Source organism: Carassius gibelio, chromosome B21 (genome assembly GCF_023724105.1).
Source record: "Carassius gibelio isolate Cgi1373 ecotype wild population from Czech Republic chromosome B21, carGib1.2-hapl.c, whole genome shotgun sequence".
Classification (NCBI taxonomy): domain Eukaryota; kingdom Metazoa; phylum Chordata; class Actinopteri; order Cypriniformes; family Cyprinidae; genus Carassius; species Carassius gibelio.
In genome coordinates, this window is record NC_068416.1 from 27,838,661 (window position 1) to 27,860,901 (window position 22,241).

At 36.6% G+C, this 22,241-nt stretch overlaps 1 protein-coding gene across 1 annotated transcript in view; it reads right to left on the bottom strand.

Annotated features, from left to right (window-relative positions):
• LOC127986304 (apolipoprotein L3-like) overlaps window positions 1-22,241 on the bottom strand; it is a 540,496-nt gene that overhangs the window by 276,706 nt on the left and 241,549 nt on the right. Inside the window, exon 2 of the mRNA XM_052588586.1 lies at window positions 2,104-2,137. The gene's annotated coding sequence lies outside the window, so the exon portion shown is untranslated. The remainder of the gene's footprint in view (window positions 1-2,103; window positions 2,138-22,241) is intronic.

A 22,241-nucleotide genomic window follows, 5' to 3' on the forward strand; every position in this document is an offset into this window, starting at 1 on the left:
TATTTTTATGTGTACTGCTTACACAAATGTAGCAAATACAGTCTTTATAAGCTTTCCATTGAAAAAACAGCGATCTGTCATCGATGCTTGAGGGTTAGATCTTTATATTGATATATATTTTGTCAAGATTAAATTTGTCCTGTTTCATTAATCTATTCATAAACACTGACACGTGCAAGTTGAGAGGTTTTTAAGCAGCTGATGGGAATACTATTCTTAAAATGCATTCCAAATTCTGCATAATTTGTAATGTATATTTATTCACGGTATTTAGAAGTGCCCACGATAACAATATCATGCATATTAATCACCGCGATATATCGCATTACCGAATACCGGCACAAGTCTACTGTCAAACAGTGGTTAAATAAAGTAAACCCCATGCTGTAATGGAAAAAGTATGTAGATATATTGGACAGTTGCTTGTAATTGCTATCAAATATGGTTTACATAAAATAAACATGTATTTTTGCATATATTGGAGAAATGCTTGTAATTACTGTCTATTAATGTTTATATAAAGTGAACCCATACATTGAGTAAATGTCATGTTGATATACTGGAAAGTTGATTTTAATTAATGTTTAATAAATGTTTATATAAAGTATATCTCATACATTGATGGTAAATGTATATACATTTATTGGATAGTTCATTGGATAGCCTGTAATCACTATAATATATTGTTTATTTAAAGTAAACCCTTGTATTGAAGCTACAAATATGTAGAAATATTGGAGAGTTGCTTGTTTTTACCGTCAAATAATGTTTATATAAAGCAATAACTGTTAAAATATGTTCCTGAAACCTAATATCACAAGAGCTTGTGTTTTTTGTACAGGATAAAACCAATATTTAACAGGAATTTACTGTATATAGATTGAATAATGACATGAAATAAAAATTTAAATTGATCAATATACTGGTATTGGGCTTTAAATTAAGGTATCTGAAAGTTATTATACAACATTTTCTGTGTGTTTTACATAGAAAAGTCTTTACTTTAAAATATACTAGATAATACTGTATTAAAACAGAAGTCTTGGTTTTAATTGTGTAATTTTAAGGAATTTCTGCAATATTTTTAAGTTTTTATGCAGATTTATACATTCGTTTAACATTCAACAGAGATTTTTTTATGAGATTTGTTTTCTTTCTACAGCAGTTTGACTGTAAAAATACAGAAAATGTTGTCGGTAAATATTCGTTTTCAAATAACTTTTTTTTGTAAAATTAGTGAAGGTTTTTTTACTGTCATTTGATGGGAAGTGGTTGGCATCTTTGCTGCCAGACGTTTTCCCATTATTTTACGATTTTTTTTTTTTTACAGTGCACTTTTGCAATCTTTAAAGAGTCATCAAAACCTCTTACTGGTGTCTGAAACCTCAGCTTACTCAATATCTCATTGTTCCGTGGAATATCTGCAGTGATGTTAGAAATTAGACTCAGATGCTCAGTCATTGGTTTGAGTTTCTCCAGGAAATCACAGATGCTCTTCTCAACAGTCTAACGTAGTTTTCTTTGCTTGACCATATTAATGATGTTTGATGCTGCACCTCCAACTGCTCCAGCAACAGCTCCAACAGCAGAAAGAGACAAAGAAGCTCCGAATGTGAAAGGAGCTAAAGCCAGACCCCCTAGTCCTGCGATTCCTCCAACTGCTCCAACTGATCCTCCAATCAAACTGACCAACTGACCACTGTAGCGTTCTTGTGCACAGATCTCATCAGCGATGTCATTCAGTTTCTTCATTTGATCAGTGAGTGTGGGGAGATTTCTCTTATATTCTGACTGTAGTTCCTCAATGGATCTCTTGAATGTATCAAAAGTTTGAAGTTTCCTGAAATAATAAAACCTTTATCAGGATTAAAGGATAATTATTGTGTTTTGTGTGCTTTATAATTTTACAATACTTGCCAATGAGAGCATATATTCTGCATGTGTATATAGTACACTGTATGATTTACCACTATATAAGTACTCTTACAAGTATTTAGCAACTAAATATTTGACATAATGTAGCATATATTTTTTTTTTTTTTTGTACTTCTAATAACATCAATAAACTGATGAAGCCAAGGCTTAGAGCAAGGAAACTCTTACCACTGTATTATCTCCTCTGGTTTACTCCCAGCACCTGAATTTGATATTAAACATTTCCAAAGATTATGATAAATAATTGCCAATACAAATAACTTTGATTTGTCTTTGTTTTTCATTCTAAATAATTTCCATCTCCATTTGACATGAGGATGTGATTTCTAAGGATCATTTGTTTATTTATTTGAACACAAAATTAATTACGATAAAGAATTAATCAAGTAATTTATGGACTTACAGTTAAAGTAAGGAGGAAGACCAATACTCTTATCTGAAGCACTGCTGTCATCACTGGATTCAGAAAGTTGATGATGGTGATCCATTTCTTGGGATTAGTTTACTTCAAGCAGAAGGAGCTGAGTGAAATATTCAGAAAGAAATTCAGAAAGATCCACAGTTTGACTTATGATTAAATCACACATGTTGATTCGTCTGGTCCCCGGCTGATCCTGGGTTCTCCCAAGGTTTTTTATTTTGTATTTTTTTTATCCCTTGCCACTGTCACCTTTGGCTTGCTTACACTTACACTTTCCCATTTAGCAGTATTATTAAATTTAATAACATAAAATACATACATTACCAGTTGATATTCTCCATTTGAGTCATTTCAAAACCACAATATTTTCTGTATTATCTATTAATCTGTATCTCTCATGCAGCTTTCTCAGAATTGTGTTCTCTGAATCCTCTCTATCGCATTTCAAACTCCAGCAGAAATATCTCTTCCAAATCAAACTAAATATGAATTCCCTCATCCATGATGCAGAAGTACTAATAATGTTCTTAGTATTTTCATCCCCATAAAGGAAAAAAAGGAAGATATAAAGACATGTCTTACATAAAGTTTTTTTTTTTTTTTAAGAGAAAATAAACTGTATTACCTGGATAATGAAAACAGATGATACATTTTTTCAATACACCTCCATCTTTTTCAAGCATTAATACATTTGCAGAAATTCAGACTTGTATCCGCTTGCGTCTCGTACAGATACAGTTGTATGTTTGTCAGATTGTCCTGTGTCCGGTGTCATTGGTGCTATTGGTTAATAATCTACAACAATCAAGCATTATCACACTTCATGACTCTCTCCTGCTGGGAACAGGACAAAGAACAGCAGGTGTTGCCTACATTACGGCAAAACCTGATTATAATTACAAAGATGTTTAAGAAAAGCAGTCAAAAGAGTTCAAATGGTTTCTTACAATTTCACATCCTACGTTTACAAATTTCTTACATTGCATTATTGTGATTTTGGTAATTATACAGTATAGATGTCATTTTTTTTCCTCTGGGGAAGGATTTGTCAGGAGATTATGAGATTATGTGAGATTATGTTTTCTTCAACTGATGGTTTGATTTGATTTCCTCAAATCACTGAGAGTCTGACGTTCATTCCAACATTTTAATTAAAATGTTGCAGTTTCTTGAGAAAACTAAGTTTAAATGAATGTTCATTTGGCTTTTATTGAGGTTTAACTTTGGACCCAGGATCAAAGTGAAAGCATTCAGAAGTGATGTGAAGACAGTAATTATATTTCAGTATGAACCTTTGAACCTGCATAAAAATGTAACAGTTCTGTGTACATGAATGCTTATCTTGTTTATTGACATTACTCATTTATTATGAATTGTAGAATATAGAGATTTCCATGGCAACAACAACGGTGCCGCCATTGTGCTAGTTTTGTCATCTTACTTCCGGCTAGATAACAGAACACAAACATATTATATTGCTCAGGTTTTTAGTCTAGCTACAGTCTTGGCACAGAAACGCTCATTGTGTGGCACATGTAGCAGAACCTGGTGTGATGGGACCCAGACGAGCAGCTTACAGGCCCTCAACTCTCTACAGAACATGGAAAACCTAAAATACATTTCAAATATTTCACAGTTATTTCAGGATCATTTATTATTGTCACACATGGTGTTTACCTGCCTTATTCATTGATTAGACTTAATGTACAGTACACCTATCAAATCCTACCTTTACCTTACATTTTGCATATACACTGTGCAGAATTCCTAGGCAAGTTGATATTTCTGATCATATTTTTTTTCCCCAAGTATATTTTACCTATTCCAAACCACATCAGTCTTAATAACTATTCATTTTGCATCCAATCCTTTATAAGTGATGTATAATCTTTTTTTTTTTTTTTGCCTCATTTTATCTGTAAAAGAACATCTGCCTAATAATTATGCACACCCGAATATAAGGTGTTTTCACTACCAAGTTCCAGCCTCCTCCTTTTCTAATGTGTAATTTATAAATGTTCACTTACCTTACTCGACTGCACAATTAGGAGATTAGACAAAATACTTATTCTGATGGTCATTAGGTCACCAGCTGTGTATGTCACAAACATGTTAATATACGTTTATGCATTTATAACATACTGTATGTTAACAACACAACACGCTGCAAGATATCTTCACTAATAATAATGAATGATGGTGTGTGTGATAGTCCTTTCGTCCATAATATGGAGGCTACATGGCAACATGACCTTCCCAAACCAGTGATACACAAACAACCAGTAGTCTCCACGGATCCCTGCTCTCTGACCAGCTCCCACACTGACTCGTCTGGACTGGACTGGACTGGACTGGCTGGGTGCATGTTCGCTTTAATCACGGTAATGGTACATGACCCATTTTCTCACTATGTACATAATGGCAGGCATCGGTACTTTTATCATTTTTTCTTACGGGACCATAACGTAAGATACAAGGTAATGGAGCCTTTTATACATTATACATTATTTCTTTAGAAATAATGAATGGACAAATGGAGTTTTTAAACGCCTCAGATGTAAAGTTATTCGCTGTCAAAGTGGCTCAAAATTGAATGGGAGTCAATGGGATGCTAACAGCAGGTGGGGGTCCGCTAGCCAATGGCGGCACCCAGGGGTGCTTCAATAAAATATGAAACCCTGCCCCCCTGGAAATAAACAAGTGTACTACTGCTAAACTAGTAATAAAACCTGCACAGTCTCACTCCCTACTCGTCAAATGTCTGACACATGGTCAAGGGATCTGGCATCACTTCTTAATGCACTGTATACCTTTGCCGTTATTTTTCAACGTACAGGTTAAACCGATAGACAGCGTTTAAATTTGACGTCTTGGGTCAGCACACCGCAACTCGTTGTCTGCCTTGTATGGGTTGAGATTACAATGAATAAAAAAACAAAAGAATAGGCTACAAAAAATGATCTATGACAGGGCGAGTCAAATGGCAGATCATTTTTATCTGGCCCTCCAACTGGTTTTTGAGGTTTAGAAATCCTCACAATCTGATATCAAAGTGCCCTCTGCACAAAGGTTTAGCGCGTTCATCAGCGGTGAGTTTAACAACACTCAACTCCATTTAAAACAGAGTTTTTTTCTTTACACTTTAGTTGTTGAAGTGTCAAGTTTTCCTGAACTCTCAAACACTTTGAGACACTACAGACTCAAACCTGTACTTTATGAGATCTAGAGACAGTCACGTGGTTGGCTGGACACACTCATGACTGTTACACACACACACACACACACACACACACACACACACACAGAGAGAGAGAGAGACAGACTTCAGTGTGTCAGAGTCAGACAGTCAAGTGTCGCTCTCTACTGGAGATTATTAATATTACAGCAGATCAACAGATCACATGATCATCAGCATCATATCAGATATTACAGTCATTTAAATCAAATCTATTAACACAGTGAACTTGTGGAGTAACTTTACATTTTGTTCAGCCGTAAGATTTTTTTTTTTTGTTTAAAACTTTATTAAACCTCTAAATTCTCACATTAATTCATGCTGATTTAATTTTTTCATGAAAATTATTTTAATCACAGTAATGAAAATATGTAGATACATTAAAATTATCATGAAAATAATATCGCAATTCAAATATATAATAATATGGTAGTGCTAAATATAATTTATTATTTTCAAATCTGAGATTAAATTAGACCTGAATGTGTTTTTGTGTGTTTAATTAAATGGAGCAACAACAAACACACAATTATTCAGTTCTTTTTTTCAGACGCAGTCTAATATTGTTTGTAGAGTTTAAATCTGAGTGTAAAGGTTAAATGAGTGACAGAGAGCTGAAGAAGATGTAAATGTGTGATGAAACACACCTGATTCACATCAGCAGCTCATCAATGACTTTAACAGAAACACAAGACTCCAGACTTTACACCAGACTTCTACTGTTTAACACAACACAGTCGTTAGAGAAGAAATTGTGACATTTAAAAGTCACACAAAAGGTAAAATCAGCATCATTATTATTATGTGTGAGCTGATAACTGAATGACATTCACTGAATTAAGATGAATGTTGTATTAAATATTATTTAAGGCTTTGTAAATGAAACATGCATCAGTAGATGTGTTTAGTATATGACCTGCAGTTATCTTATTTGTCCACTAGAAGGCAGAACTGTATTTTCAGTCTCAAAGGTGTTTAGTTTGAGGTTAAAGTCAGTGAAGAGAATCAGAGATCAGCAGCTGGATGAGGATCATAGGTGGTGTGTTCCAAACGAGATATATCCCCATCCGAAAACTATCCAGAGATGTAACCACATCTTCACGAGATACGCCATTCCACAGTTGGTTTGCAGAGATAATGGACCATGGACCATGCTGCAGTAAAAATAAAACTTCCTGAATTCTGCTGAGGAATATGGGTTTAAACATGTGACATCAGGCCCATTGTATCCGCAGTCGAGTGAAAAAGCAGAGAAAGGAGTACGCATAGTGAAGTTACTGCTCAAGAAAGCAGCAGACAGTCGATGGGATCTTTATTTAGCTCTTCTTAATAACCGTGTCTTCTCCACTAGAACGTGGTGTGTCTCCTGCAGAAATCCTGATGGGATGCAGATTACACACCACACTTCCTATCTTAGCATCAGCAAACAAAAACAAATACCTAAAAAAAGAAACCACAGCGCCTGAAACAGTGAAAAAAAGCTAATTATGACAAGGCATTAAAAGGCCTAGAACCACTCTCCAATAACGACACAGTAAGTCTTCAGGATCACAGTCCCTGGTGTAAAAGAGCTACAGTCCTGGATGAGGTGAAGCCGAGATACTTCCACAGAGGACACAGTCTGTTAGTACTGGATGACAAGGAGCCAGCTGAGGATATGTTTTCCCCAGTATTGTGAAGATCAAAACCCACAGTGAAGTCCCCTGACAGACTTAACCTGTGAATCATGTTCAGGCATAACATAATTATTCAGTTAAAATGAGAGTTAAAATGAAAAAAAGAGGAAATGTACAGTTGATTATTACTGCAAAATGTAAATATTTCTTGAGAGTGTAATATGTTGTATTAAGTCTTATAATTTGTACACTGCTTGCTTAATGGTCTTTTAATTTAATTGTATAATCTATAAATTTGCATAGTTACTTGAGAGAATGTGGCAGAAGAGACGGCTGTGATGAACTTTTGAAAGGTAAGATATATATAATATATGATTTTATATTATCAGCATAGCTAATCAAATTACCCTGTGCATTAAACCAGATTATTATTAGATTATTCCTCATTTAATTAGTAGATTTACAGGATCTTATTCATTCTTTTCATGCAGTTTCATCAATCATTGTGTAATTAAAGCTTATTCAACTGATTTTGCTGGTGGGGAGTTAATTATTAAATAATATGTAATAGACTTGGATATATTGTGTAGGATGCAGATGGAGCTGATCATGAAAAGAAAAAGCTGAGACTGAGACTGAGCAGTGATACCACAGGACTGCTTTCAGAACAAGAACCACCTGAAGACTATCTGCACAGAGACATCACCCTCACAATGAGTCTCTCCACTGGGTTTGGCAAGTCTCTCCCTGTTCTCTGTGTCTTTGTAAAACAGTGCCAGTTCCCTATGATTCCTTCACATTTTGTTGCTGTAATCTATAGACTGCTCCTGCTGACTATATCCAGCCTCTTACAGAGACTTCAGATGAAGCTGACTCTGAATAAACATACAAAACCGCTCAATTGTCCTTTCATTGTAATCATCATGATCACATCATGTAACCACTGCTTTAATTTCTTCATTGTTCTCCGTTGTTCCTGTATATCTTTCATTGTTTCTGAATACATGACCTTGACTGCATTATTTGTAAAGCCTAATTTTAGAAAACTTCTGCCATATGAACATTACATTGGCACAGTTACAGAACTCTTATTTGTTATGTAGAGAGACATACATTTTCTGTTAAGCAGCTTTGAAACAGTGTTTATATTAAAAAGTGTTGACGCATCATTTTGTTATAAGAAACAGAAAAGATTAATTCATTGTTTACCTGGGTCTTCTGTCTATGACTAGCTCACCTCACCGCTTATCTGTCGAGTCTTTGGGTTTGTGTCATTCTTTCATCACGTGACAGCCCCATAAACTTTAACCTGTGCAGTCTGAGCCGGAAAGAGATTTGATAAGTTCATCTATGAAGTAATCGAGTTGGAGTCATTAGGTGTTTTATAGAAGCAGTTTTACAGATGGTGGTTTTCATAAGCAACCGAAACACTTTTTATATACTGATTAATACAGCTTCCAAAGCAAACAAACAGTTGTTCAGATGGCCTAAACAGTTTATAACTTTTCACATAGACTCTTAGAATGAATTCTCAGAAAGACAGTTTGTCGTTTGGGCAACAACTGGCTCTTGCGTGAGATGACAGACACACCTGAGTTGCTCTAGGTGACTCTTTGTGTGTGTTCAGTTCCTGTTCTGATCCGCCTAAAACAAGCCAATTATCAAGGTTGTTCAATATGCGGATTCATATCTGCCTGAGAAGGGACAGAGATGAGTCTATGCACTTTGTAAAAGTGTGTGGGGCCAGGGACAGTACAAACAGAAAGACGGCATACTGATAGGCCTCTCCCTTTAACATGAATCACAAGAACATGAATCTGTGACACGGGGCTATGTGGAAGTGAAAGTAAGCATCTTTCATCTTTCATCATCTTGAATGACTGGCGCATAAGTGAGCTGTTTAGATGTCTGAGTTCTAGAATGGGTCTGAGCCCGCAGTCTCTCTTTGGGACGAGGAATTAGTGGCTGAAAAAAACTTGATTCGCTGTTTTCACACAGCGCCTTTTGCAAGCAGTGCTTGCATCTCCATTCATTCACACGGCATGATTGTCACTCGCGTGAACGAGCACCAATTTGACTGTGATTTTGGGCATATGTCAGCAATTTTTCAAAACCTGTCGGCGAGCCAAAATCGGGGCTAAAATCATTAAGTCTGAACATGGTCTTGCCGATCGCTTGCACTGCTGCCTTTGAAGCATTCAGAGAGACATTTAAAGAAACGCTTGCTGAAAATTTGGCTCAATTGGCTCTTTGCTGGGATGTCGGATACCTGAAGTGATGATTGCATTTGGTCCTTCAGCTTCTTCCAGAGCTGGAGCTTTTTCTTATAACTTTTTCTTGCAGAAGAGTCAGCGAAGAGATGATCGCTTTCGCTGAACGAGAATAATATGATGAATAGCGCTACTGGCCAACTTATCTAGTGGTTGGGCCCGTCCCTTTTGGTGGGCTGAAGCGCCATTGGTGTGTGCAGCTACACAAACGTGAACGAATCAGGCTTCAGCAGAAAGGAAAAATATGTTTTCCCATACATAACGAGAGTGAAAGTTCGAAATGGAAAATACATCGTAAATAGAAACTTTTGGTTTTGTAATTTGAAGCATACACAAAAACACACAGGAGGGTTTGAAAGCGGGTGACTTGGAGCGGCTACAGAATTGAGTTGATTTTACTGTCTGGAACTGTAAAAAAAACAATTAAAAAATTAACAATTAAAGGTAACAAATTTGCATACCTGGTACCAAAACTTGGCAAGTGGTCATGGTTGTGATGTGCGTGTCTTCCCAGCTACCACCTACATTATTGCAGCTTATATTAATTCCTGCCTCACACTGTATTATAAGATGCTGTTAATTGCAACCCTAGCTAACCTGTTTCCCAGTAAACCTATACGTAATTTTACTATTACCAGTAATTCATCTAGCAAATAATTAAACTAAAATAAGATGAAATTAACAACAAAACATTTGATTGTCATATAATTATGCTTAAGTCAATCTTATCTCCATCATCTACTGCTGTTTCCTCTTTTCCTCCTCTGGCTGCCAGAAGAAGTCCTCTTCATGTTTAAATCAGCAAATGTACGAGTAAGCGCTGTGCCAGTTTAAAAATGGCGGCCGACGCATCACGAGGAAAAAGCAAGCACATCCAGCGTAATGCAAGAGGGGGCTCCCTAGGGGAGATGCAGATATATTGCTCCATATTATATTTATAATGACTTAGTAGAATAATTTCCAATTGTTCAAATGGTCAGCTGTTGGGGGCTCCCTTAAAATGAGGGGTCCCAGGCAATTGCCTGCCTTGCCTGCCCTATTGCTAGACCTCTGGGCATATATATATATATATCACACACACAAGCAGAGCGGCTATTTATCAAGTTCATCTCGACTACTTTGCGTTTCTGCAAGAAGATGTGCTGAGAGGAATAATCCAAAATGTACCTCCTAATAAGTACATGATGCACCATGCAGCTTGATTTAGTGGAGCAGAGGAGATCTTTTCTGATGTGTACGACTTTTTTTGTATTTTTTATTACTTGAATTACTTGCATTGTGACATAAACTTCTACACATTTTAGTAGTGAGACTTTTTCTAAACTGTAATTTCTGACTAAATGTATAATCAAGTGAAACATTTTGATGTTTCATTTCATTGCATCTAAATGTCTCATGAGGCCAGGATGTTTTTGTTGTTGTTGTTGTTGTTTTTAAATGTTCTATATGAGTGTTTACTCTGTAAGAATAGACCAGTATTTACTGTGAAATACTCTGTTCATGAATATCTGTGTATTCAAAATACTAAAAGAGTGAACCCAAATATAAAAAAGACAAAATAATAATAATAATAATAATAACAATAATAATAATAATAATACTTTGCACAATTAAATAATTGGCATACATGTTTCTTCTGACAAAGTAAGATAGTATTAAAAAAAAATTCACATATCACATCAGTATCAGGACATAAAAGATGCATTGTGCAAAGAAAATACAAGCTTTATGTTCAGTACAGTGTCTGATTGTAGAATGTGAAGAGCTGCTGGATTCAGTGCAGCAGGAGGAAGAAGAGAAGAGAACAGCAGACGAACAGAAAGCTCTGAGTGATATAATACTTTCTGCATTTTTACAATTGAAAAAAAAAAATACCAATTACCAATTAGGTTTTGAAATTATTACCTAATTTTACAAATTAGGATCTCCCCAAAGGGAGGTTATTGGAGGTTTTGTCAGTTCAATCAGGACCACTTCCGTCAAGTATATTTAATGACAATTATATTGCATACAGTTAGTGTTGGCGGTATGGTTTGGTATGTTCTGTCCATGCAGCCATGCTTGGACAGAGCGGGGACAGCAGCAAGACAAACCCCCCTGGGGTACAGAACAGAACCATTATAAGCATACATAATTACAATTCACAATTGCATGAGTTATTAACGAAACATGATAGAGACTGCTTCCAATGAAGACACTGTAAAGAAAGAACAAAGTTAGTATGGATTACAGGTTCAGTTGGTGGAGTTGGGGTTGGAGGAGGGAGTTAATTGCAAGCAGCAATGCAATGGAAGAGACACTGACGAATAGGAATTTAAATAGATTGCATGTGATAGGTGTCAACACTGGATTGGTACACATCAGTTTATATATATATATATACACATCTCCACCAAAGGATTACAATAGGTGCAGTTCATTAGCATGTCCTGCACCTACCATGAAACATCCTGTTCCAACTCAACCACAAGTTTACCACTTTTTTTCTGAAATCATAAATCCTAACCAAACAGTGAATTAGGTTTCTGTTTCTTAAGCTCTTAGATAGTTTACAAGAGCTATATCTCATCTGCCAACCTACTCTCAGAAAAAAAGAGCAAAAATTGTACCTTTATGGGTACAACAGCTGCACTTCATTTGTTATTGTTTGTGATGTAATAGTCTTCATTTCATCCTACAAAATTCATTTAAATTAGCCGTTAAAACAAACATTTTAAAATAAAAACACAGTTAAGTGTTGCAGTGTATTAGTATACAAATAGTTGATCTGTTTATAAACCCTATTCCAAAAAAGTTGGGACACTGTACAAATTGTTAATAAAACCAGAATGCAATGATGTGGAAGTTTCAAATGTCATTATTTTATTCAGAATACAACATAGATGACATTCCAAATGTTTTAACTGAGAAAATGTATAATTTTAAGCGAAAAATAAGTTGATTTTATATTTCATGGCATCAACACTTCTCAAAAAAGTTGGAATAAGGCCATGTTTACCACTGTGTGGCATCTCTTCTTCTTTTTATAACAGTCTGCAAATGTCTGGGGACTGAGGAGACAAGTTGGTCAAGTTTAGGAATAGGAATGCCCCCCAGTAAAAATTTCGTATCGAGAGGGGCCCCCAGTAAAAATTGCATTTCAAGTGGTGTTCCCCAATAAAAATTGCGTTTCGAGTGGGGACCCGGTAAAAATTGCATTTCGAGTGGTGTTAGTCATGCACCACATCAAGTCTGCCCCCCCCCCCTCCCTGGACCTCTTCCAGTTTGCATACCGGTCCAACCCTCAACAGCTCATTCAGAAACTGGTCAAGCTGGGGCTCAACACTTCGCTGTGCATCTGGCTGTTGGACTTTCTGACTGGAAGACCTCAGGCAGTACGGGTCGGCAGCAACACATCCAGCACCATCACACTGAACATTGGGGCCCCCCAAGGATGTGTGCTGAGCCCCCTCCTCTTCACTCTGCTGACCCATGACTGCACACCGTCACACAATTCTAACCTCTTTATTAAGTTTGCGGATGACACGACTGTGTTGGGTCTCATTAGCAACAAAGATGAGACAAACTACAGGAGTGAGGTGAGCCGCCTGGCTGGGTGGTGCAGTGACAACAATCTCTCTCTGAATGTGGAGAAGACGAAGGAGATTGTTGTTGACTTCAGGAGAGCACACACTCAGCATGTTCCTCTGACCATCAACATCCTGATGAGCTGCATCACTGTGTTGTATGGCGCCTACAACGCGCCCTGCCGGAAGACGCTGCTATGCATAGTAGCAGCTGAGAAGATCATTTGTGTCTCTCTCCCCTCCCTTCAGGACATCCCAACCCCCCCCAGATTCCACATCCCCAGTCCCCCCCCCCCCCCACTAACAAACAATGACATGCACCAGTCACTTTGTACAGCATTGGTCTACTCACTACCTCATTCAGCATGGAAATGACGTCATTCTACCATCTCATCAGTCAGTTTAAATAAAATAACTGCTCTTGAACCCTTTGTCACTTTAATCAGACTGAATAAGCTTTTTTTGCAATAAAAAATCACTGGTTTGCACTCTGTCTGCCATGTGCGTTGCGCTGCTTTATTTAACTTTATTTTTAATTTTATGATATGTTTTTTTTTACATTCCCTTATTGTATAGTTGTATCTTATATTTTATATTTGATCTAGATTTTTAGGCTCTACTGTTAATGTTATCTGTATGCACCGGGGGTCTGAGAGTAACGCAATTTCCATTCTCTGCTTGTATGTACTGTACGTTTGGAAGACGTAAAAATAGATAAAGCAGATTTGACTTGACTTAACTTGGTGCACATCTGGGAGTTGGGGTTTGGAGTGGTGGGACTGTCTTATGCAAAGTGTCATGTGGTGCTTTGCAAAAAATAAATGTACCCTATGCAAATCAGTTTTTAAGTTTTATGCAAAACAGGTGGGCTTTATGCACAGCAATGAGTAATGAACACACACACACACACTTGCTCAAGGGATTGAGGATATTGAAGGCTCATTCACGTCACGCCAAATCACATCCTGATTATGAGAGGAAATCCTGCGTTACCGCCTTGGTTGTTTGAAAAATCTGATCTGTATGCCAAAAAGAGATGGAGACAGGTGGAATAGATTTCCAATCTCTTATGGAACCGATGGGTACAGGAATACTTTTTCCCCCTGAGACATTGTGATTATTGCTGATTCTACAGCACCACGTGATTCATGGTTAATTGGAAGAATCGTGGAGACTTAGCCTGACAACAATGGCTTGGTACGTTCAGCAAAAATTAAAACTAAAAATAACATCTTAGAACATCCAATTAGCAAGCTTTGCCTTTCATTAGAAGCAGATTAAATTAGGGCATTCAACATTTTGAGTGTATTTATTGTCCTATACATACATTGGTACAAATCTTGAATTGGTATGTATGGCTCCATTTTGTATGAATTTGTAATTGTTATGTCAATATGTCATAATGAATTAAGGGGCTGGTGTGTGAGCCATTTTGAGGATGGTAAAGGTTTTGTCCACTGGTTGGTGACGTGTCTATGTTTAATTAGAGCACCTGAGCAACAAGTGTGTGCTGGTAATTAAGAAGCAAACAGTTTTTGAGCGCACGGCAGAGAAGCTCGCAAGGAGGATTCTAGTTGTATGCAGTCCATAAGGTATGGCTTTGTGTGTACATGTGAACAAGGAGAGGCCACAAGAAGTTTGAGATCATGTTTAATGGAGCTCAAGTAATAAAGAAAGACATTTGTTTTGCATCTACATCCGTTTTGGACTCTGTTTGTACGCGTTCTAAACTTGCTTACACCTTTTATCAACGGCAAAGGCACTGGAAAGCCTCAAATACACAAACACACACATCTAACAAAAGCAATGCATTCAAAACTGTTTTATCCTTTTCCAAAATGTATCTTTTTTTAAATACACACTCATCATATGAAACGATATGTCTATCACCCAACAACAGACAACAGTGATCTATTATCTCTATCCTACGGCTGAAAATTTGCTTCTTTCTTCTTATTTTATTATAAATTTTTGACTTATTAAGTAAACAATCAATAGTAACAGGAAGCTCTGGGTGATACTCTTAGCACTGTTAGTACTCTGGGGGACTTTCTGAGTGACGCCCTGAGTGATGTTCTGGGTGACGTTGATGTTTTGAGGGATGTTCTGGGTGCCGTTGATGTTTTGAGGGATGTTCTGGGTGGCGTTGATGTTTTGAGGGATGTTCTGGGTGGCGTTGATGTTTTGAGGGATGTTCTGGGTGACGTTGATGTTTTGAGGGATGTTCTGGGTGGCGTTGATGTTTTGAGGGATGTTCTGGGTGACGTTGATGTTTTGAGGGATGTTCTGGGTGGCGTTGATGTTTTGAGGGATGTTCTGGGTGACGTTGATGTTTTGAGGGATGTTCTGGGTGGCGTTTTGAGGGATGTTCTGGGTGCCGTTGATGTTTTGAGGGATGTTCTGGGTGCCGTTGATGTTTTGAGGGATGTTCTGGGTGACGTTTTGAGGGATGTTCTGGGTGCCGTTGATGTTTTGAGGGATGTTCTGGGTGCCGTTGATGTTTTGAGGGATGTTCTGGGTGCCGTTGATGTTTTGAGGGATGTTCTGGGTGCCGTTGATGTTTTGAGGGATGTTCTGGGTGGCGTTTTGAGGGATGTTCTGGGTGGCGTTGATGTTTTGAGGGATGTTCTGGGTGACGTTGATGTTTTGAGGGATGTTCTGGGTGGCGTTTTGAGGGATGTTCTGGGTGCCGTTGATGTTTTGAGGGATGTTCTGGGTGGCGTTTTGAGGGATGTTCTGGGTGGCGTTGATGTTTTGAGGGATGTTCTGGGTGGCGTTGATGTTTTGAGGGATGTTCTGGGTGACGTTGATGTTTTGAGGGATGTTCTGGGTGACATCATAAACGTCATTACACAAGTTCCCCTCACAACATGAGATGAGAGAAGAAGATGTTGTGGCATTATCACAAGAAGAATTAGAGATACAGCCTTTTATAGTAGTTTCAGATTCGTTGAAATTCACTGATGAAAAGAAAGAAAACTGATGTTAATCTAAGATAGCAATTGATGTATGTGATCTGTATCAGATGTTTAAAAATATAATGGAGAAACAAAATAACATGAATTTTCTACTTTTTTCAGATTCTCACCTGTTATTGCTGTAAAGCAGTGGTCTTCACTCCCTGAACAGTTCACTGTGTTTGAACAGTTCTGACCATCACAATAGTAACATTTCTTTCCATTGGTAGTGTTAGTGCTGGGATCTACAGGAGGGAAACAAGACTGTTCTTTTATTTTTCGTTCTAAATATGACATCTAATGAAACAACACCTTTAGCCGCTCCATCAATTGGTAGAAAATCCAGCTGCACTCTCATTTTTATTCCTTACTAAATATCATATGGAAGTAAAATGAAGTTTGATAGATTCTGTAGTAAGTATAAAGTATAATACCTGGAGCATCTTGGAGATTACAAAGGTCAGTGTCACAGCAGGAATAAGACATGTGTGCAAACCCAGTGTTCCAGGACCCACTTGCACAGTAATCAGTACAATATTTACTTTTTACTTTAGTTGAATCTAAATACATGAATAATACAGAAAATACCAGTTAAACTGCTCATTATTTTGATGGAAATATATATATATATATTTTTTTTATAAATGTAAAAGTAGAAAGCAGCAGTGAAAGTGTAAGAACTGAAACAATTAAATAGCAGAAATCTATATAGAATATTCTGTGATTGAAATGGTAAATTCTGACAGAAAAATTATTAGCATTTCCACTGTTTCAGCACCATTAAATAATACTAGCATCTCCATCAGTCAAATATAACAGTATTTCATTAAATAATATTATACTTACTAAATTTCCATACTGTTGTTTCACTCATGCACCCTGAACTTCCACTGGGACATGTTATTTTCCCAAGATCCGTACAATATCTTGTATCATTCCTGCACTGATAGCAGCTGAGAGAGTGTCCTTCAGTAATAAAACAGAGAGAGACATCGATGATCTGTATTTGAACCCAATAACAGTAAATGTATGATCTGTCTTTGTACCTGCAGTGAAAAGAACAAACAGAAGAAAAGCTGAGATTTGAATATCCATCTTTGATCTGGAGGTGAATGAAATGTTTCAGTTTGAGTGCTCATTTTATATCTTATCAGAAGGGGAGGGGCTTTATGAGAAAATGAAAGTTTAACAGAAGTAAACAGAGAATGAATAATTCTAAATAACCCAAACAGCAATAATGACAAGACATAAAACAATTGATCATGTTACTATTAGTCTACACTGCAATGTGAAGAAAGGAAGTCGAAGAAAGGGTCTGATTCTTGGACATAGAGCATACATTTGTGCACCCCAGTGAAACAAACTAATACAATGGGACCCAGGCATAGACTTTTTTATCATCTGTAGAGCACATTATATTTGAGCAGTTTTCTCTGAGTCCATACATGTCAGAGTTTTAAGTCTGGTTTAGAGCACATTCAGAGTATTTCAGAGATACCAACTATCTGGAGGTTTGATCATGACAAGTCTCTCTCCCTGGCCTTTAAATATGACAGACATTGAGTGCATGTCTAAATTCAGCAATTTTATGGAAATATGATAATATTTTGTAAGCATAATTTAAATTGGACTGATTTTTGTTTGCCCTAAATGATCATCTCAGGAAAACTTTAATGGGATTTTGTTTCATACAGCTCCACAGTAGAGGACACCAGGAAATACTTCATGCGTATCAGGCAGTGTAGGTAAACATAATGAGTAATAGGAAAATAAATTATGTATCAATATTTCTATGAATTATAAGATTTTATATGAAAATGTTGCTAAGTTATTGCTCTCATTATACTACTTATTTTATTAGTACATGTTGCCCAAATAACACATTAATATGACAATAAATATATACACTGGTTGTAATAGAAAATGTTATTTATGTTTTTTAAATAGATTGTGTAAGGTAAAATAATCTCTTTTCAAATCATAGTTGAGAATCTTTGTACAAATCTTTGTGCAAAGTCTGGTTCAGGTGAAAGTTTCCTTCATATAAATATTCTCTAAATATCCTATACAAACATTATTCTTACATCCATTATACAGAGGACAAGTTGTAGGAACAAAAATAGCCTGGAAACTAAAACTGACCTACCTACCTAAACTTTAGTTAGTGTGTAATGTTGTTGTTAGATTATAAATAATATCTGTAAAATTCTAAAGCTCAAAGTTCAATGCCAAGCGAGATATTGTATTTAACAGAATTCGCCTACAAAAAACTACCCGTTTGGACTACAGCCAAAATATTCAAAAATACTCCTGTCAGTGAGGTCAAAACAAGATTGTAAATCCTGCTCTGCTTCATTAGTCCATCTTTTTACAGTCCTTGATACAGGTTTAGCTGATTTTAGTTTCTGCTTGTAGAACGGTATAAGATGAACCAGAAGGTGATCAGAACGTCCCAAAGCTGCTCGTGGAACAGAGTGAAATCATCCTTTATTGTTGTGTAACAGTGATCCAGTACATTACTGTCTCTTGTGGGACATGTAACATGCTGTCTGTATTTTGGCAGTTCACGGGAGAGATCGGCTTTATTAAAGTCCCCAAGAATGATTAAAACAGAGTCCGGGTGTTGTTGTTCTGTCTCTGTGATCTGATCAGCGAGTTTCTGTAAAGCTGAGCTCACATGCACTTGAGGATGGATGTAAACACTGACCAGAATGAACGAGTGAAACTCCCGTGGCGAATAGAACGGCTTGCAGTTAATGAAGAGTGTTTCGAGATTTGAGCAGCACGTCTTCTTTAGCACAGTTACATCTGTACACCACCGTTCATTGATGTAAAAGCATGTCCCACTGCCGCGCGGTTGATTCTTCATTGATTCTGCTTCGCGGTCCGCTCTCAATAGCTGAAAGCCCGGCAGATGGAGCGAGCTGTCCGGTATGGCGTCATTCAGCCAAGTGTGAGAAATCCTTATTTGTCAGAGAGAGCAGAAGCAGTTCGTCCGTTTTGCTGGGTACCACGATCAGACGACAGATCAAATAGAAAAGCCTTTAACCTCACTTTAAAAATGGACAGGGTGGGTGCAATTCTAATTTCAGGTGGGAGATTGTTCCACAGTCTTGGAGCAGCAATAGAAAATGCTCTATCTCCTCTATTCTTAAGTTTTGATCTAGGAACCACTAAGAGGTCTAAATTTGCAGACTTAAGAGCTCTTGTAGGTTGGTGGAGTGTCAGTAGATCAGAAAGGTAAGCTGGAGCTAACCCATTTAATGACTTAAAAACTAATAGCAGGACTTTAACATTTATTCTGTGACACACCAGCAGCCAATGAAGTGACTGAAGGACAGGAGTTATATGTTCCTGATTACGAACTCTAGCAGCAGCATCCTGGACCATCTGCAGGCAATTTAAGGATGATTGACTGATCCCCAAATAAAGAGAATTGCAATAATCCAGCCTTGTCGTGATAAAACCATGTATAACTTTTTCAAAATTAGAGAATTTGTTGTGTCATGTACACTGGAAGATGTAAACACAATAACCTCAGTCTTATTCTCATTCAGACTTAATAAACTCAGTGACATCCATGTTTTAACATCCTCAGGGCAAGCAGCCATCTGTTCTAAATTATTTTTATGTTTAAGGGGAAATATATTTGTGTGCCGTCTGCATAACAATGATAATGTTGTACCCTTAAAAGGGGAAAAAGTAACGGGAGAATGTTTAAGAAACACACATGACGCAGCTCTCGCCTTTACTCGTCTGTATTGAATGAGCTTTTGAACAATGTAGACAAGAAAACATACATTTCAACATTTGTGCACTCATCAACCACAGTCACAACCTTTTTAATGCTTTCTAAATGATCTTTTTGACTAAATTACCATATAAAATTAGTAAACAAAGTTATCAAAATACATTTTAATACTCCTTTTTAAATGAGTTCTCAAGTAACACTAAAATTAATTGTACTTTTAACAGCATTCAGCAGTATTCAGTATCTCAGCATCACATGGAATCACCCTTGTAGTGATAAATACACAATAACTTTACAACAGAAATATGTGTACGTAGTAGTAACTCTGTGTTCATCTTCAGTTCTATCTTCACATCAGTTCAGTCAGATACTGTTTGAGTGCATGCATTACTCCGGGATATTGGTTTGTTTGAACTCAGAGGGAGTGTCAGCCACATTAAACAAGTTAACAGCTTAAGTCATTTGTGGATTAATGCGTATTGGACACGCGAACCGTTTAAAATGATTCAGTTTGATTTGGTGAACTGGTTCAAAAAGATCCGGTTACATCGAATGATTCGTTCGTGAACCGGATATGACAAACTGCTTTGTTTTGAACTCTCTCTCACAACAGACACGGAAGAGAAGACAATGCTGAATAAAGTCGTAGTTTTTGCTATTTTTGGACCAAAATGTATTTTCGATGCTTCAAAATATCCTAACTGACCCTCTGATGTCACATGGACTACTTTGATGATGTTTTTCTTACCTTTCTGGACATGGACAGTAGACCGTACACACAGCTTCAATGGAGGGACTGAGAGCTCTCGGACTAGATCTAAAATATCTTAAACTGTGTTCAGAAGATAAACAGAGATCTTACGGGTTTGGAACGACATGAGGCTGAGTTATTAATGACATAATTTAGATTTTTTGGTGAACTATCCCTTTAAACTAAACATGACAACTGAGATCTGTTTAGTTCATTTTATACTGACCTACAGGCAGAAATCAGCTAAACCTGTTTTAAGGACTGTAAAAAGATGGACTAGTGATTCAGAGCAGGATTTACAGTTTTGTTTTGACCTCACTGATTGGAGCGTTTTTGAAGCTGCTACAGAGACAGTAACATCACTAAAACTAATTCCTTTTATGTGTTAAAATACCTGCAAATAAACTCATTCTGATTCAGATGTGTGTTCAGTTGATTCATCTCGAAGCACATCTTCTCTGAGAAAGTGATGCTGCTCTGTGCCACTAGACGGAGCTCGACTGTGCTGGTTTCGTATTACTACAGCTCAGGTAAACAACACCTTCACTGTGTGACAAAACAAAAGTAAAAGGAAGGAAGCTTTGAGGGTTCAAATCATTAACACAAGCTGTAAGCGGCCCGCATATTTCGTGGTAAGTCCAGAACTTATTCTTTAAGTAACATTAACATTGTCATCTAAAAATGATCTCATATGTTGGATTTTAAGCAGATCTAACAGTCAATGTCCAAAACTATCTGACCGAAATTGCAGAAACGTAGATGATTAAAATAGTTGAATAATTAAAACACTTGGAAGATTAAGCCTCACGATTTTTACTTTAACATTTTGTATATTTTTGTTTTTATAATTATATTATTAAATAATACGATAAAGACTGGTCATGTGTAATTGTTTTATATCCAGATAATACAGTATTTCTATATCCTGTGACATCAGCAGAAGTTTGAAGTTAAATTGCTGTCTAGTTTGAAGATATTATATTGAAGAGACACTTTTAAATGCACAGAATTTGTGTCCTGAACAAATATGCTCAAATATTTAATCAGCTTTTTCTACTAAATGTAAATTGCATCATGTATATACTGTAATAAAAAACAAAAACTTTTTTATTATTATTTTAAGTGATCTTATATTAAAAACAGATTAATATTATGTGTAAACATTTATAATGAATAAAATCAATATAACATTTTTGTATTAATTGTACAAATGTTGAAAAGAGACAGAGATAAGAATTTCTCTGGATGCTTTGTGGACATTTTTACAACTGATCTCAGAACTTTTTACAGTATGTTTTGTTAATAAATTGTCTCAGTTTTTTTGATTCAATACTTGTTTTTGTTTCTTATCCTTGTGTACTGTATGATCTCTGTCTGCTCTGTTTGCTTGATCACGTGACTATATATTTGTGTATATTTGCATTCATGTTATCTATCAGCTCTATGTAAATCATCCTTGGGTTTTTGGAACAACACTATACTAATAAAACTTAATTTATGAATTAAAATGATTATTATTTTCACTTTTTAATTCACAGTTGTGTTTGGTTTAATTTCTGGCATGTAACTATTTAACTGTTTAACTACATACATCAGGGTACATCTTAAACTACATATTTTGCATTTTTTACCACACAATAGGTCTGCAGTCACACTCTTTTTGAGTCACAGGAAGTAGGAGGACAGCACATCCAAAATGAGTTTCCATGATGAAAGAGAGGCTGAAGACATTAAGACTG